Source organism: Balaenoptera borealis, assembly GCF_965194805.1.
Source record: "Balaenoptera borealis genome assembly, chromosome: 9".
In the NCBI taxonomy this organism is placed as follows: Eukaryota; Metazoa; Chordata; class Mammalia; order Artiodactyla; family Balaenopteridae; genus Balaenoptera; species Balaenoptera borealis.
The window spans coordinates 54043189-54059458 of record NC_138873.1 but is presented as its reverse complement, the minus strand read 5'-3'; positions in this window follow the sequence as shown (position 1 = coordinate 54059458).

Below are 16270 nucleotides of genomic sequence, written 5' to 3'. Positions count from 1 at the left end.
TTGGGCAGCCTTTAGACGCTGAAAAGGCAAGGAACCGAGTTTTGCCCTTGAGCTTTCAGAAAGGGATGCAGCCCTGTCAACATCTTGATTTTAGCCCAATGAGACCCATGTTGGACTTCTGCTCTATAGAACAGCAAAATAATTAAATTTGCATCGTTTCAAACCACTAAGTTAGTGGTAATTTGTTACTGTAGCCAGAGAAAACTAATACACCTATGCTGAAATTCCCAATGACATTCCCCCCACCACACTAAGCAGTCCTTCGAGGAAGAAAAGCAGAACCATGATTATTTAGTGACCTGTACGCAGGTACCGCTCACTCAGAGCAATGAAGACTATTTGTGATGCTCCATTCTCCCACCCCAAAATAGAGACACTGATCAACCTCAGAGCAAGATATACTCACCTCTCCCATCTCTCTAACAAAAGCCCTCCTCACTGGCCCCTAAATCATGATTTCATTTTTCTTTTTGTCCAGAGCACACTTGATAGAAAGCTTTCACACACAACACATTTTGCTGGGGATGCTCAAGGTTAAGATCAAGTCCCTGTGAGTATGTGGTGACTCCAATCATACCCCTTATGCCTAATTCAGGAGTGGGGACACAGTGAAAGGTGAGTTTGATAGAAACAGCCGTTCTAATTTAAACAAAATGCAAATCATGCACAACAAATACCCCAAACCTGCATTTTAAGATGGAAAGTAAATGGCAGTTGAGGCCAGTTAAGAAGCTGATATATTTTCCTCTCCTACTGGTTTTTTTGTGTGGGCAGTTTAGGTTCCTTGAACTCACTAATATTCAACTGTGAGAACTAAAATTATCTCTGTGGAAGGGATAAGGGGTTTATCCACCAGATGATTCCCCAGTTTCCTTTCCTGTAAAACGAGAGTGAAATTAGAATGATCTTGTGCTTTAGCGCAAGGAACTGGCGGCAAGGCTAAGAATGCTTTTGAATCATGTCCTTGGGAAATAGAAAACTGAGATACGAGTTAGGAATACCCCCATCCACTCTTTATTCTTACTAAAGGCATTTTTGGTACTATGATAACTAATGTTTATGGTGTGTTTACATGAATAGTTACATTTAATCCTCTCATGTTACAGATGAGAAAATGAAACAAAAAGAGATGAAGGAAATTGCCCAGGAGATTACAGTTAGTACTTGGTGAATCCAGGATTTAAATCTAGACTTCTGGAACTTCATAGCCCTAGTTCTTAACCATGGAACTTTATCATGCCTCCAAGGATGGATGCCCTCTACCATGAGAAGAGACAGGCTTAACATGTGATGATTTTGCACAGCATACATTCACATAGGCAGGTCCCCTCACACCAGGAATGTTTCTAACTTTCTTCTCCACCTGCCCAAACCCTACTTAACAATCAGAGCCCACATCTTTCCATTTCCTCCCCGAGACCTTTCTCCTTACCTCGTAAGCAGGTCTTTGGGAGTGGAGTACCCATCCTAGTATCCTTTGCAACACTTGGCACAGGGCTTTGCATGTAGTAGGCAGCTGCTGGGGAACGGAAGTGCCCCTGGTCTTTGTCTCAGAAGAGCCGGACTTGAATCTGCTTTCCCACTTATTGGTAGTGTGGCTGGAGATTCAGTGACCTCATCTGTAAAGAAAAAAAGGAAAGAAAAGAAAAATAAGTAATATTTATCTCACAGATTTGTGATCCAGATAAAATGAGCTCTTGTTCATAAAAGTATTTTGTAAATTAAAGGACCATTCCAGTAAGAGGGATAATAGGATTATCAAGTAGGATTGTCAAATAAATTTTGTGTTGCATTTCTTGCACTAGTCCTGAGATTGTAGAACTGTGACCAATTTTAAACATGAGCACATTATCACGAATGCATTATACTGCTATTGAGGAAGGCTGTGAGATCAGGATTATTTACCCTGGGAAAGAGAAGCAAGTTTTCAAAACAAACTCCAAGTGTTTGTCTATTCAATAGACAATTGTGAGCATCTCCACAGAGTCTCTGGCCTCAAATTAGAGCAAAAGTGGATTTGGTCCAGACATAAGGAAATGCTTCATGAATATAGGGACTGTGAAACCTACTATTAAGGGAAATTGTGGAGACAAATAACAGCCACAAATAAGTGACTTCATGCTGCCAAATTGACCAAGGAGAAAAAGAAACATGTTTATTTTTCAAAATGTGCATGTTCTGAAGCAATTAAATCTCTTCCCTCACTAAAATGACATAGTTTTGGTCTTAACGGCACTATAAAATTAAATCCTTTAAAAGAGATTTAAAATATAAGAGATGGCATCTCTTCTGGAGAAGAAGGGAAAACAAAATGAAGAAACTCTTAAAAACAGAATTATTCAAGAATACATATTGCAGACTACCATAAAAACTTATTTAAAGATAATAAAGCCTCCAAGAAATGGTCTCAATGAAATTAAAACCATCCCACATAGATCCCGTCTCTTTCCCCCCTCAGACTGTCTCCCCCACCTCCTGCCACAATCACTCTTTCTACTTGAGCACCCACCACTATTATGCTCAGATTGGGGACCACAGCACCCTACTTGGCTTGGTAAGTGGTCAGTGTTGAGAAGGTAGAGTGGCTTTCAATACCTATATGGATGTTACACAAAACAGGTGAAAACCTAATGCCATTACAGACGTGGTTCCTATCTAGTTCTACTTCGTATGTGTCTTTCAAAAGGATGGGACCATTTCTGTGACGACTGAACACTGACAGCAAATGTAATCTGAGTCCAGTTAAAGGTCACTGACCGTGCTCCACGCTCTGCAATAAGCTTATCAGGACATCTCTTGAAATAATAGTCACTTCCCGGTCTCCTTCATCTTCTTTGCTCTCTGCCTTCCTCCCTCCTCCCCCAGCAGTGCCCACCCTTCCCTTTCGGGCATGTATCCTTCAGCAAGGTTCTCTCTTTTCTTGGGCTTTTCCTGTTGCCATCACAAAGCCCTCAATGTCCTGTACGGGGTATCTTCATCTAACCTGGAGTCAAAGGCCATTCTTGCCTCAGGAAAAAAAAGAAAAAAGAAAAAAGAAAATCCCATAATTTAAATGTCTTCCTTAAAAAAGAAGGGGATGTAGTTTTAAAATAAACACTAAATGAATATATACTGAAGAAAACTTCTACACGAAGCAATGCCATTTCATAATTTTCTTAGAGAATCTGAGAGTGAAAAGTGTTTCTATCAACACATGGAATCTGTCGTGCAGGCAGCATTCCTTTGCATTTCCTGGGTCATTGACTCAAGACTCAATTTTCCTGAAACACAGAAGTAGATTATTTAACAAATGCTTCGAAGGAGTCTGCCAAAGTGATTACTAAAATAGACATGTGCCATCGCTGCTCCAGGTCTCAGGACATTTCAGGCACTTATTATCTTGAGCGGTTGCCTGCCAAGTTCCAAGATCAGCAATTATGTGGAAATAAGAATGATTAGTCTTTTATTGTAGCAAACGTAACTAGCTGATTGCCAAAGATAAGCTCATTTGTGCAGAGAATTGCCAAAATCTCTAAGTAAACCTGACACAGGTATTTTGCACGGCTGGGGGTACCTAATGTGCCTGTCTAGAGTTTATTCCAGGGTAGTTTATTCGCAGTTATTAACCGGTTTCTTTGCATAGTGTCTACAGTGTGAAAGTGCCACAGGGGCCTTGGGCTGAGTGAGACCCAAGCCCTGGGCTCAGTGATCGGGAACTATTCTGAGAGCACTGAATCTGGGTCCTTCACTATAAAGCACAAGGCCGTTGTCATCCAGTCCCCGACCCCGTCTCTGCCCACATCTCCACTGACTTTCCTCCTACCTTGCTACACTCCCGCCACACCAGCTTCCTTTCTGTTCCTGAAACTTTCCAAGTAAGTCCCTGCTCAGTGCCAGGCAGGAGGAGTCTCAGTCCTAGACGCTCCGCCTGCCTGGCACTCCCAGATATATATCCACAGGGCTCCCTCCTCACTTCATTCAGGTTTCCTGTTCAGATATTCCCTCCTCAGAGAGCCTCCCTTATCATCCTATCTGAGAACACGACTGTCACTCATCATCTCCTATCTTTGCTTTAATTTTCTTTTTTTTTTGAATGAATTTAACCATTAAAAAAATTTTTTATTTTAGTTTTTTATACAGCAGGTTCTTATTAGTCATTTATTTTATACATATTAGTGTATACATGTCAATCTCAATCTCCCAATTCATCCCACCACCACCAGCACCCCACTTTCCCCCCTTGGTGTCCATACATTTGTTCTCTACATCTGTGTCTCTCTTTCTGCCTTGCAAACCGGTTCATCTGTACCATTTTTCTAGATTCCACATATATGTGTTAACATACAATATTTGTTTTTCTCTTTCTGACTTACTTCACTCTATATGACAGTCTCTAGGTCTATCCATGTCTCTACAATGACCCAATTTCGTTCCTTTTTATGGTTGAGTAATATTCCATTGTATATATGTACCACATCTTCTTTATCCATTCATCTGTCGGTGGGCATTTAGGTTGCTTCCATGACCTGGTTATTGTAAATAGTGCTGCTATGAACACTGGGGTGCATGTGTCTTTTTGAATTATGGTTTTCTCTGGGTATATGCCCAGTAGTGGGATTGCTGGGTCATATGGTAGTTCTATTTTTAGTTTTTTAGGGAACCTCCATACTGTTCTCCATAGTGGTTGTATCAATTTACATTCCCACCAACAGTGCAAGAGGGTTCCCTTTTCTCCACACCCTCTCCAGCATTTGTTTGTAGATTTTCTGATGATGCCCCTTCGAAATGGTGTGAGGTGATACCTCATTGTTTTTTTGATTTGCATTTCTCTAATAATTAGTGATGTTGAGCAGCTTTTCATATGCCTCTTGGCCATCTGTATGTCTTCTTTGGAGAAATGTCTATTTAGGTCTTCTGCCCATTTTTTGATTGAGTTGTTTGTTTTCTTAATATTGAGCTGCATGAGCTGCTTATATATTTTGGAGATTAATCCTTTGTCCATTGATTCGTTTGCAAATATTTTCTCCCATTCTGAGGGTTGTCTTTTTGTCTTGCTTATAGTTTCCTTTGTTGTGCAAAAGCTTTTAAGTTTCATTAGGTCCCATTTGTTTATTTGTGTTTTTATTTCCATTACTCTAGGAGGTGGGTCAAAAAAGATCTTGCTGTGATTTATGTCAAAGAGTGTTCTTCCTATGTTTTCCTCTAAGAGTTTTATAGTGTCTGGTCTTACATTTAGGTCTTTAATCCATTTTTAGTTTATTTTTGTGTATGGTGTTAGGGAGTGTTCTAATTTCATTCTTTTTCATGTAGCTGTCCAGTTTTCCCAGCACCACTTATTGAAGAGGCTGTCTTTTCTCCATTGTATAGCCTTGCCTCCTTTGTCATAGATTAGTTGACCATAGATACATGGGTATATCTCTGGGCTTTCTATCCTGTTCCATTGATCTATATTTCTGTTTTTGTGCCAGTACCATATTGTCTTGATTACTGTAGCTTTGTAGTATAGTCTGAAGTCAGGGAGTCTGATTCCTCCAGCTCCGTTTTTTTCCCTTAAGATTGCTTTGGCTATTCAGGGTCTTTTGTGTCTCCAAACAAATTTTAAGATTTTTTGTTCTAGTTCTGTAAAAAAAATGCCATTGGTAGTTTGATAGGGATTGCATTGAATCTGTAGATTGTCTTGGGTAGTATAGTCATTTTCACAATATTGATTCTTCTAATCCAAGAACATGGTATATCTCTCCATCTGTTTGTGTCATCTTTGATTTCTTTCATCAGTGTCTTATAGTTTTCTGAGTACAGGTCTCTGACTTCCTTAGGCAGGTTTATTCCTAGGTATTTTATTCTTTTTATTGCAATGGTGAATGGAATTGTTTCCTTAATTTCTCTTTCTGATCTTTTGTTGTATAGGAATGCAAGAGATTTCTGTGCATTAATTTTGTATCCTGAAACTTTACCAAATTCATTGAATAGCTCTAGTCGTTTTCTGGTGGCATCTTTAGGATTATCTATGTATAGTATCATGTCATCTGCAAACAGTGACAGTTTTACTTCTTCTTTTCCAGTTTGTATTCCTTTTACTTCTTTTTCTTCTCTGATTGCCGTGGCTAGGACTTCCAAAACTATGTTGAATAATAGTGGTGAGAGTGGACATCCTTGTCTCGTTCCTGATCTTAGAGGAAATGCTTTCAGTTTTTCACCATTGAGAACGATGTTTGCTGTGGGTTTGTCTTATACGGCCTTTATTATGTTGAGGTAGGTTCCCTCTATGCCCACTTTCTGGAGAGTTTTTATCATAAATGGTGTTGAATTTTGTCAAAAGCTTTTTCTGTATCTATTGAGATGATCACATGGTTTTTATTCTTCAATTTGTTAATATGGTGTATCACATTGATTGATTTGCATATATTGAAGAATCCTTGCATCCTTGGGATAAATCCCTCTTGATCATGGTGTATGATTCTTTTAATGTGTTGTTGGATTCTGTTTGCTAGTATATTGTTGAGGATTTTTGCGTCTATATTCATCAGTGATATTGGTCTGTAATTTTCTTTTTTTGTAGTATCTCTGTCTGGTTTTGGCATCAGGGTGATGATGGCCTCGTAGATTCAGTTTGGGAGTGTTCCTTCCTCTGCAAATTTTTGGAAGAGTTTGAGAAGGATGGGTGTTAGCTCTTCTCTAAATGTTTGAAAGAATTCACCTTGAAGACATCTGGTCCTGGACTTTTGTTGGAAGATTTTTAATCACAGTTTCAATTTCATTACTTGTGATTGGTCTGTTCATGTTTTCTATTTCTTCCTGGTTCAGTCTTGGAAGCTTATACCTTTCTAAGAATTTGTCCATTTCATCGAGGTTGTCCATTTTATTGGCATAGAGTTGCTTGTAGTAGTCTTTTATGATGCTTTCTATTTCTGCAGTGTCCGTTGTCACTTCTTTTTCATTTCTAATTTTATTGATTTGAGTCCTCTCCCTCTTTTTCTTGATGAGTCTGGCTAAAGGTTTATCAATTATGTTTATCTTCTCAAAGAACAAGCTTTTAGTTTTATTGATCTTTGCTATTGTTTTCTTTGTTTCTATTTCATTTATATCTGCTCTGATCTTTATGATTTCTTTCCTTCTACTAACTTTGGGTTTTCTTCATTCTTCTTTCTCTAGTTCCTTTAGATTGTTTATTTGAGATTTTTTTTTCTTGAGGTAGGATTGTATTGCTATAAACTTCCCTCTTAGAAGTGCTTTTGCTGCATCCCACAGGTTTTGGATCATTGTATTTTCATTGTCATTTGTCTCTAGGTATTTTTTGATTTCCTCTTTGATTTCTTCAGTGATCTCTTGGTTATTTAGTAACGTATTGTTTAGCCTCCATGTGTTTGTGTTTTTTATGTTTTTTTCCCTGTAATTGATTTCTAATCTCATAACATTCTGGTCAGAAAGATGTTTGATAAGATTTCAATTTTGTTAAATTTACTGAGGCTTGATTTGTGACCCAAGATGTGATCTATCCTGGAGAATGTTCTGTGTACACTTGAGAAGAAAGTGTAATCTGCTGTTTTCGGATGGAATGTCCTATAAATATCAATTAAGTCCATCTTGTCTAATGTATCATTTAAAGCTTGTGTTTCCTTATTAATTTTCTGTCTGGATGATCAGTCCATTGGTGTAAGTGAGGTGTTAAAGCCCCCAACTATTATTGTGTTACTGTCGATTTCCTATTTTACAGCTGTTAGCAGTTGCCTTATGTATTGAGGTGCTCCTATGTTGGGTGCATATATATTTACACTTGCTATATATTTCCTTGGATTGATCCCGTGATCTTTATGTAGTGTCCTTCCTTGTTTCTTGTAACATTCTTTATTTTAAAGTCTATTTTATCTGATATGAGTATTGCTACTCCAGCCTTTCTTTTGATTTCCATTTGCATGGAATATCTTTTTCCATCCCCTCACTTTCAGTCTGTATGTGTCCCTAGGTCTGAAGTGGGTCTCTGGTAGACAGCATATATATGGGTCTTGTTTTTGTATCCATTCAGCAAGCCTGTGTCTTTTGGTTGGAGCATTTAATCCATTCACATTTAAGGTAATAATCGAGATGTATGTTCTGATTACCATCTTCTTAAATGTTTTGGGTTTGTTTTTGTAGGTCTTTTTCTTCTCTTGTGTTTCTCACTTAGTGAAGTTCCTTTAGCATTTGTTGTAGAGCTGGTTTGGTGGTGCTGAATTCTCTTAGCTTTTGCTTCTCTGTAAAGCTTTTGATTTCTCAGTCAAATCTGAATGAGATCCTTGCTGGGTAGAGTAATCTTGGTTGTAGGTTCTTCCCTTTCATCACTTTAAATATATCGTTGAACTCCCTTCTGGCTTGTAGAATTTCTGCTGAGAAATCAGCTGTTAACCTTATGGGAGTTCCCTTGTATGTTATTTGTTGTTTTTCCCTTGCTGCTTTTAATAATTTTTCTTTGTCTTTAATTTTTGTCAGTTTGATTCTTATGTGTCTCAGTGTGTTTCTCCTTGGGTTTATCCTTCCTGGGACTCTCTGCACTTCCTGGACTTGGGTGGCTATTTTCTTTCCCATGTTAGGGAAATTTTCAACTATAATCTCTTCAAATATTTCCTCAGATCCTTTCTCTCTCTCTTCTCCTTCTGGGACCCCTATAATGCGAATGTTGTTACATTTAATTTTGTCCCAGAGGTCTCTTAGGCTGTCTTCATTTCTTTTCATTCTTTTTTCTTTATTTGTTCCACAGCAGTGAATTCCACCATTCTGTCTTACAGGTCACTTATCCGTTCTTCTGCCTCAGTTATTCTGCTATTGATTCCTTCTAGTGTATTTTTCATTTCAGTTATTATATTGTTCATCTCTGTTTGTTTGTTCTTTAATTCTTCTAGGTGTTTGTTCTTTAATTCTTCTAGGTCTTTGTTAAACGTTTCTTGCATCTTCTCGATCTTTGCCTCCATTGTTTTTCTGAGGTCCTGGATCATCTTCACTATCATTATTCTGAATTCTTTTTCTGGAATGTTGCCTATCTCCACTTCATTTAATTGTTTTTCTGGGGTTTTATCTTGTTCCTTCATCTAGTACATAGCCCTCTGCCTTTTCATCTTGTCTACCTTTCTGTGAATGTGTTTTTCGTTCCACAGGCTGCAGGATTGTAGTTCTTCTTGCTTCTGCTCTCTGCCCTCTGGTGTGAGGCTATCTAAGAGGCTTGTGCAAGTTTCCTTATGGGAGCGGCTGGTGGTGTGTAGAGCTGGGTGTTGTCCTCGTGGACAGAGCTCAGTAAAACTTTAATTTGCTTGTCTGCTGATGGGTGTGACTGAGTTCCCTCCCTGTTGGTTGTTTGGCCTGAGGTGACCCAGCACTGGAGGCTACAGGCTCTTTGGTGGGCTAATGGCAGACTCTGGGAGGGCTCACGCCAAGGAGTACTTCCCAGAACTTCTGCTGCCAGTGTCCTTGTCCCCACGGTGAGCCACAGCCACCCCCCGCCTCTGCAGGAGACCCTCCAACATTAGCAGGTAGGTCTGGTTCAGTCTCCCCTGGGTTCACTGCTCCTTCCCCTGGGTCCCGATGCACACGCTGCTTTGTGTGTGTCCTCCAAGAGTGGAGTCTCTGTTTCCCCCAGTCCTGTCACAGTCCTGCAATCATATCCCGCTAGCCTTCAAAGTCTGATTCTCTAGGAATTCCTCCTCTGTTGCTGGACCCCCAGGTTGGGAAGCCTGATGTGGGGCTCAGAACCTGCACTCCAGTGGGTGGATTTCTGTGGTATAACTGTTTTCCAGTTTGTGAGTTACCCACTCAGCAGCTATGGGATTTGATTTTATTGTGATTGCGCCCCTCGTACCATCTCACTGTGGCTTCTCCTCTGTCTTTGGATGTGGGGTATCTTTTTTGGTGAGTTCCAGTGTCTTCCTGCCGATGATTGTTCAGCAGTTAGTTGTGATTCCAGTGCTCTCGCAAGAGGGAGTGAGTGCACGTCCTTCTGCTCCGCCATCTTGAACCAATTTCCTGCTTTAATTTTCTTTATACACTTTCTTTTTTTTCATTCACAGATATGTCTTCATTGTTTCCTACAGTATCTGGTACATGGTTGGTGCTCAGTGAACATCACCAATCTAATGAATGAATGAATGGATGGATGTTCAACCTAATGAGGGGACTGGACAGATTCACAGATAATTACAGTACAGTCATTGCTAGAAGCCACATCTTCTGTCCTTTGCTAGTTCCTTTTATTCCCACTCTCCTTAACCTCCAAACTCCCCACTCCCCCATTTGTCCAACATTATGTGCTCCCTGTGATGTTGTGAAACCTCCTTTTGCCACTAGCTTTATCTAAGCAAGGTGGGTTTTTTTCTCCCCTATGGATGGAAAACTCAGCAGTTTTCTTGGCTAGGGTCCATTGAAAGATTGCAGAAAGATTTCTTTCCAAAAAGGATTGAAACGTAAACCAGGACTCCATCTTTGCAAGCATTCCACCTAAACAAGTTATGTATTTTGGGAATATGTACAGTATATAATTGAACAATACATATATATGTATATATATACACACACACTCATATGGGGCGGGAGAGAAAGAGAGAGAGAGAGATGCAAGCTTAGTTCTCTGCTTTTACCTAAATTCTTATCTGAGTAAATTTAAGCTGGAACCTAGCTGTGACAACAATTTGGTAAATTTTCTCTGTGAGTATTTTTAAAAACATTCCCAAGGCCCACGTAAGGCCAATAATATTCCTTCAGGACACTCAGCTACCATGATTCCTGAGAAAGAAGGGTCAGAGAGCTACCTAGCATTTATTAAGTGCTTACTATATTCCATGTACTGACCTGAAGTTTTACAACTTTGCTTAGGCCCACAGCAGGGTTCCTGTTTGTTATGCATTACTTGCTAAGGCAATCAGAACACCAGTAGCCTATGAGCCTACCTCTAGTACTTCAGGCATCTTAAGAGTTCCAGAAACATATGTGATGTCTCTTGAATGACTAAGCATATTAGATAGTGTGGAGCCTAAGCTGCTGTAACAGAAAGTCCATAAAATACATCACCTTAATAAGAGAAAAGTTATTTTTTTTCTATGTAACAGCCCAAAGGTGTTCTAATAGGGCTGAAAAGGCAGCACTGCCCTGCAAGTTCACCTAGGAACCACGCATGTGGGTTGGTTCTGACAACATCAACATATGCATCTATATCTAGATTCAAAGTAGCTTGTCCAGTTGTTGCCGTTTCTAAGCCAGAAGGAAGAAGAAAAGAGGTAGTGTAGACTGAGCACTTTCATCTTTAAGGAAAAGATGGAGGAGTTGCAAATGCCATCTCTTCCTTACATCCCATTGGTGAGAATTTAGTTACATGGTTATACTTGCAAAGGAAGCTGGGAAATGTAGTCTTTAGCTGGGTGGCCATGTGTCCAGGTAGACTTGGAGAGAGTTATATTACTAAGAAGAAGGGGAGTGAATGGTCCTGGGGGATGGTTGGCAGTCTTTTACCAAACTAGGTTATTAACTGGTTGAATTTGAGGCCTGAGGAATAAGCCCTCTGGGTGATATAATGAACACTGGCATATTCTGCCAACCTTTGAACAACTTTGAACAACTTTCCTGAGTTTGGGGAATTTCCTGATGTTTCCCCATGAGCAAAGGCAATAGTTTATTCTTCCACCATCTCTGGCAGGTAGGGCCCAAGCATGTGCCCCAGGCTCTGCTGACCAGATATACTGTACGAGACTTCAGTTCAGAGGCAAGCAGCATGAGGAGACTTTCAGAATCCATTCTCTAGTGGGAGGTAGCAACAGAGACATTTGATTTGGGGACAGCAGTAGCACTGGTTCTAGTGTCAGTTATTTAAGCACAGATCACTCAGAAGAGGAAATTTGGCTTCTCTGGCCAATGAAAAGAGTTTCCTTCCCAATTGTGGACTTGGTTTGTGTTTCCTTTGCTTTGGACCTTGCAGTTGGAACACACATAGAAACTGTTTGTGTGTTTATTATTCCCCTGAGCCTCTTCCTAGAGGTAAGGGTTCTAACTTGGGATAGAGATTTCAGTTAGCTGTTTAATCAGTTGTGTCCTGGTAATGGTTTTTGTGGGATAAAAGCTCTATTTGTATCTCAGTCATCATGGATAGTGAGTCAATTCAAGACTTTAAGTGAGGCTTATTATCTTCAGAGATTAAAGCAGTAGTTTCTGAAGAAATTAAAAAAAAAAATCTTGTTAGAGAGCATCACTGGATTGTGTTTGTCATCATCAGAGAGCCCTGCTGCTGGCTGCTATTTCCTGTGTCAAACTTCCTCTCATCCCTCAGGTTTGCACTTATGACAATTAGAAGGGCTGTGTCTCAGCCACTGCCACCCACACCTCTTTCCCACTAGCACTGATTGGACGGAATGTCAAAGACAACTCAGAACACATGACCTGGGTGGCAAGAACTAAGGGGTCTCATTAGGTTCTGTCTTGTTTCATTTATTTATGTCTCATCATAATCTAGGCCGGCTATTCCCTTTGAATCTTCCATAGATTCCAGTCATAGGCCAGGCTCATAACTGGACCCAAATTAGTGGACATAAGAAGCATAAAAGGCATCTAATAAATATTGGTTGAATTGAAGTAAATGAGATTGAAAAATGCCCCCACCGAGGTACAGACCTCTTAGGGATTGTTTGGTTGAAAAAACCAGAAACCCAGATGACCAGCTAAAGCCAAAAAGGGAAATTTATTGGAAGGATATATGGATTTCTTTATGAGAGAATGCACGAGAAGTGGAAACTCATCAGGGATGAAGGAGAATGCTCTTTAGGGTGGTGAGTTCCCTCATTTCTGAAAAGTTGGTCTATTCTCTCTCTCTTATTTTCTCTCTTTTTCTCTGTCTCATTCTCTTTCTCTCTTTTTTCCAGACTGACTTAAAATTTTTTAAAAAATTTTATTGAAGTAGAATTGACCTACAACACTATGTTACAGACTGACTATTTTTTGACTTTTCAGAGTGTATGACAGAAAACTGCATCTCCAGCCCCACATGAAGTCCACTTTGAAGTGCTCAGTATATGTCACTAGAGCCATTCTGTTCCCAACACGTGTAACATCTGGGCACTGGCTTTCTTTCATGTGTTGGACTGACATCATTGTCAAGCAGAATTCCTTCCCACTGACCTAGGATGTTGCCTGACATTCTTTTTAATACAGAACTCCAGACAGCCATTACCAGTTGTTTGAAAATGCTCATCTCTGTTCTAATTCCTCTCTCACTGGACAGTCCTCCGAACATTTTAAGGTAGCTATGTAGTCTTCTGTGAGTGTGTTGCTCTAAGACTGAGAACCATTAATTTCTTGAGTTATATGACATGGTTTTAAGCCTCCCTTACTCTCCTGGTAACAGCAGAGTTGCATCAAAAGCTCATTTAACTTCCAGAGATTCAGTGATATCTGTGTTATACCAAACCACAACAACAAAAGCTTTGGCAGGAAATCCCTTTATGCTACCCTTCTTATTTACACTCACCATTCCCACAGGATTCACAGTGAACCCGGGAAGGTGAGCCTTAGAAAACATACATAGGGAAACAAAAGGAGATCATTCATGGCTTTTGACCTTTCCGTGACCCAGGTGCTGGCAATGTAAAATCTTCTTAATGAATTTCCAAAGATAAAGTTGACTCTACATGATTTATAGTGTGGTGACTTTGGAACTTATACCCCAACTAGAATGTGACTTCACTCTATTCTTTCCTGAAGGTGGTCCTCTTTGCCCTCCTTTCACTTTAGAGTTGGAAGCAGGACTCCCCATGTGGTCTCAGCAGCAGAAGAAGTTATCATCTTATAAGTTCTAGATGCTATAGTTCTACATATGCAGCATGTCAGCAGCACAGGGCTTACTGAAAACTAAAATCCTGCATCTCCAAACATGTACAATAAAACTCAAAGATGATGCACCCACTCATAGTGTGAATGCAAATAGAATAGTCAGCTCCCACCCAGCCCCATTCTCATTTACCTTGCATTATCTTACCCCACCAGGTAAAATCATACTCCAAGTGTGTGATTTAACTATCATTTAGAAGATGACTCAAGTGAAAAGCACATTGAAGAGGATGCAGTACCAAGATACTCAGTAAATGTTAGCCTCTTCCGACCTCAGCAGCAGCGCTATCCTGCACAGGTGCAGGCCTTTACCTGAATCGTTATTATTCTCACCTCATCACCTCATCAAGCCTGTCATGATGTTTCTAGTCCAGGGTCCCATTGCCCAGTGTATTTGCTAGTGTTCCCAGGTTTGCATGCTTCTGATTTGCCGACTGACTTTTGGACAGCGTTTTCCTTTTTACGTGTTCAAACCGGGTGGGAGACAGTTGACTCTGTATAACAGAGTGCCACCTGGTTAAAAATATTCTAAAATGTTATTTAATGATTTTCTAAAAATTACGTATGTTGAAATAACTTTCTAGGCCCCAGATGGAGCTACTCCTGACTGGGGTGTCAGGTCAGCAAACCGAAACTTAGATGGCTTTCCTGCCCCTGTAAATGCTTCACTTGACTATAAACTTAGCCTATCCAGTCAGCCAATCCCCAAGGCCCACCTCTGGGCCTTCTCACCCCAAACAAAGGTAACTATGTGGCCCTAGCCAATCAGATATTTTCTATTTTTCTCTTCCTTGTTCTTGGTGCTTCCTGCCTCCTGCTCCATTTTGCTGTTCTGGAAAAGGAGATTGTCTGCTTCGTTTGTAACACCTAAACTGTCTTCTTTAATCATTTTTTTCTTACAATTTTATTTATTTATTTATTTATTATGATTCATTTAATTAATTAATTTACTTATGGGAGTATAATTGCTTTACAATGTTGTGTTAGTTTCTGCTGTACGACGAAGTGAATCAGCTATATGCATACACATATCCCCTCCCTCTTGGACCTCCCTCCCATCCTCCCCCCCCGCCCCCCCCATCCTGCCCATCTAGGTCATCGCAGAGCACTGAGCTGAGCTCCCTGTGCTATACTGCAGGTTCCCACTAGCTATCTCTTTTACATGTGGTAGTGTATATATGTCCATCCCAATCTCCCAGCTCATCCCACCCTCCCCTTTCCCGCCCTGTGAAACACATGTAGCAAGTTGAAACAATAGCACGCAATCCCCATCGCTGGTCTCCTGTTACATGGTAAAGATTCTCAAGTAGCAGAAGAGAAATAAAGGAACAAGAGATGTAATATTTTGTTGTTCTTCATCCACTTTGTCTCAAGTTTAAGGTGCACTGAATTTAAGAATCTGCCTCCTCATCCTCCACCTTTGGCTCAGCTTCTAGCAGCTTTGGTTGTAGTCATGCCTGTACTAAGCCTGCAGATACAATAAAACAGGAAAGTACAAAAAATTCACCAAAGGCTGTCAGGAGATCCTCCAAATGATTAAGGATGACGATACTATACAGAAAATGAAGCCATTTGAGAGATCTGAGATATCCTGAAGGAAGAGAAAGTTTACCTGCAGTAGTTCAGGAAGGCTTCTGATACCATGTGATACCAAAGAACAATGCCGAAGTGCAGGATAGACAAGAAATGAAAGAGAAGAAACCGGTTTCTCAAAGAGGAGAGAGAGCTATAAAGAGCATCACGAACCTCTACAAACATCAGGCTTAAAGGGATTAGATTTACATATAGATCATCCAAAAATAGAAAATAGGATTGGCATACGAAGCTCCAATATGCCCCTCCCTCCTTGCAGTTTCTAAAGGTGAAGGTCAGTATTTAACAAAACCACAGAAGTTAATAAAACACACACACTTGCAGATGCATAGATAAATAATGTTTTATATATAAATAAAACATTACATACTTATAATGTTACAATTAATAATAATGTTATAAATAAACGTATATAAAACATTATAAAGGATCAAGATTAAAATATATCCTGATACTGTAAAAAAAAATTATAGTAAGAAATATGGCTGAAAAACTAAGGACCCTGCATGATTAGGGATGAGTTTTGTGTCACTTGCTATACACACACAAACACACACACACACACACACACACACACACACACACACACACACACACATAATACAGCTTAAAACTTTTAGGCCTGATCTGTAATGTACAGGGGAGCAGTGTGGGATAGAAAACTGCTCTAGGATAGAGCATGGTGTCTGGAACTAGAATATCCCATGTTTGAGTCCTGGCTTGGCCACTTGCTGTTTACTTTAACTAAAATTTTCTGAGTCCCAGTTTTCTCATATTTAAAACTGACATAATAAGAGAGAAGTGACAACATGTTGTATTCTGTAACGTCTAGATGACATAACATCATCTCCTTTCAAGTACTGAG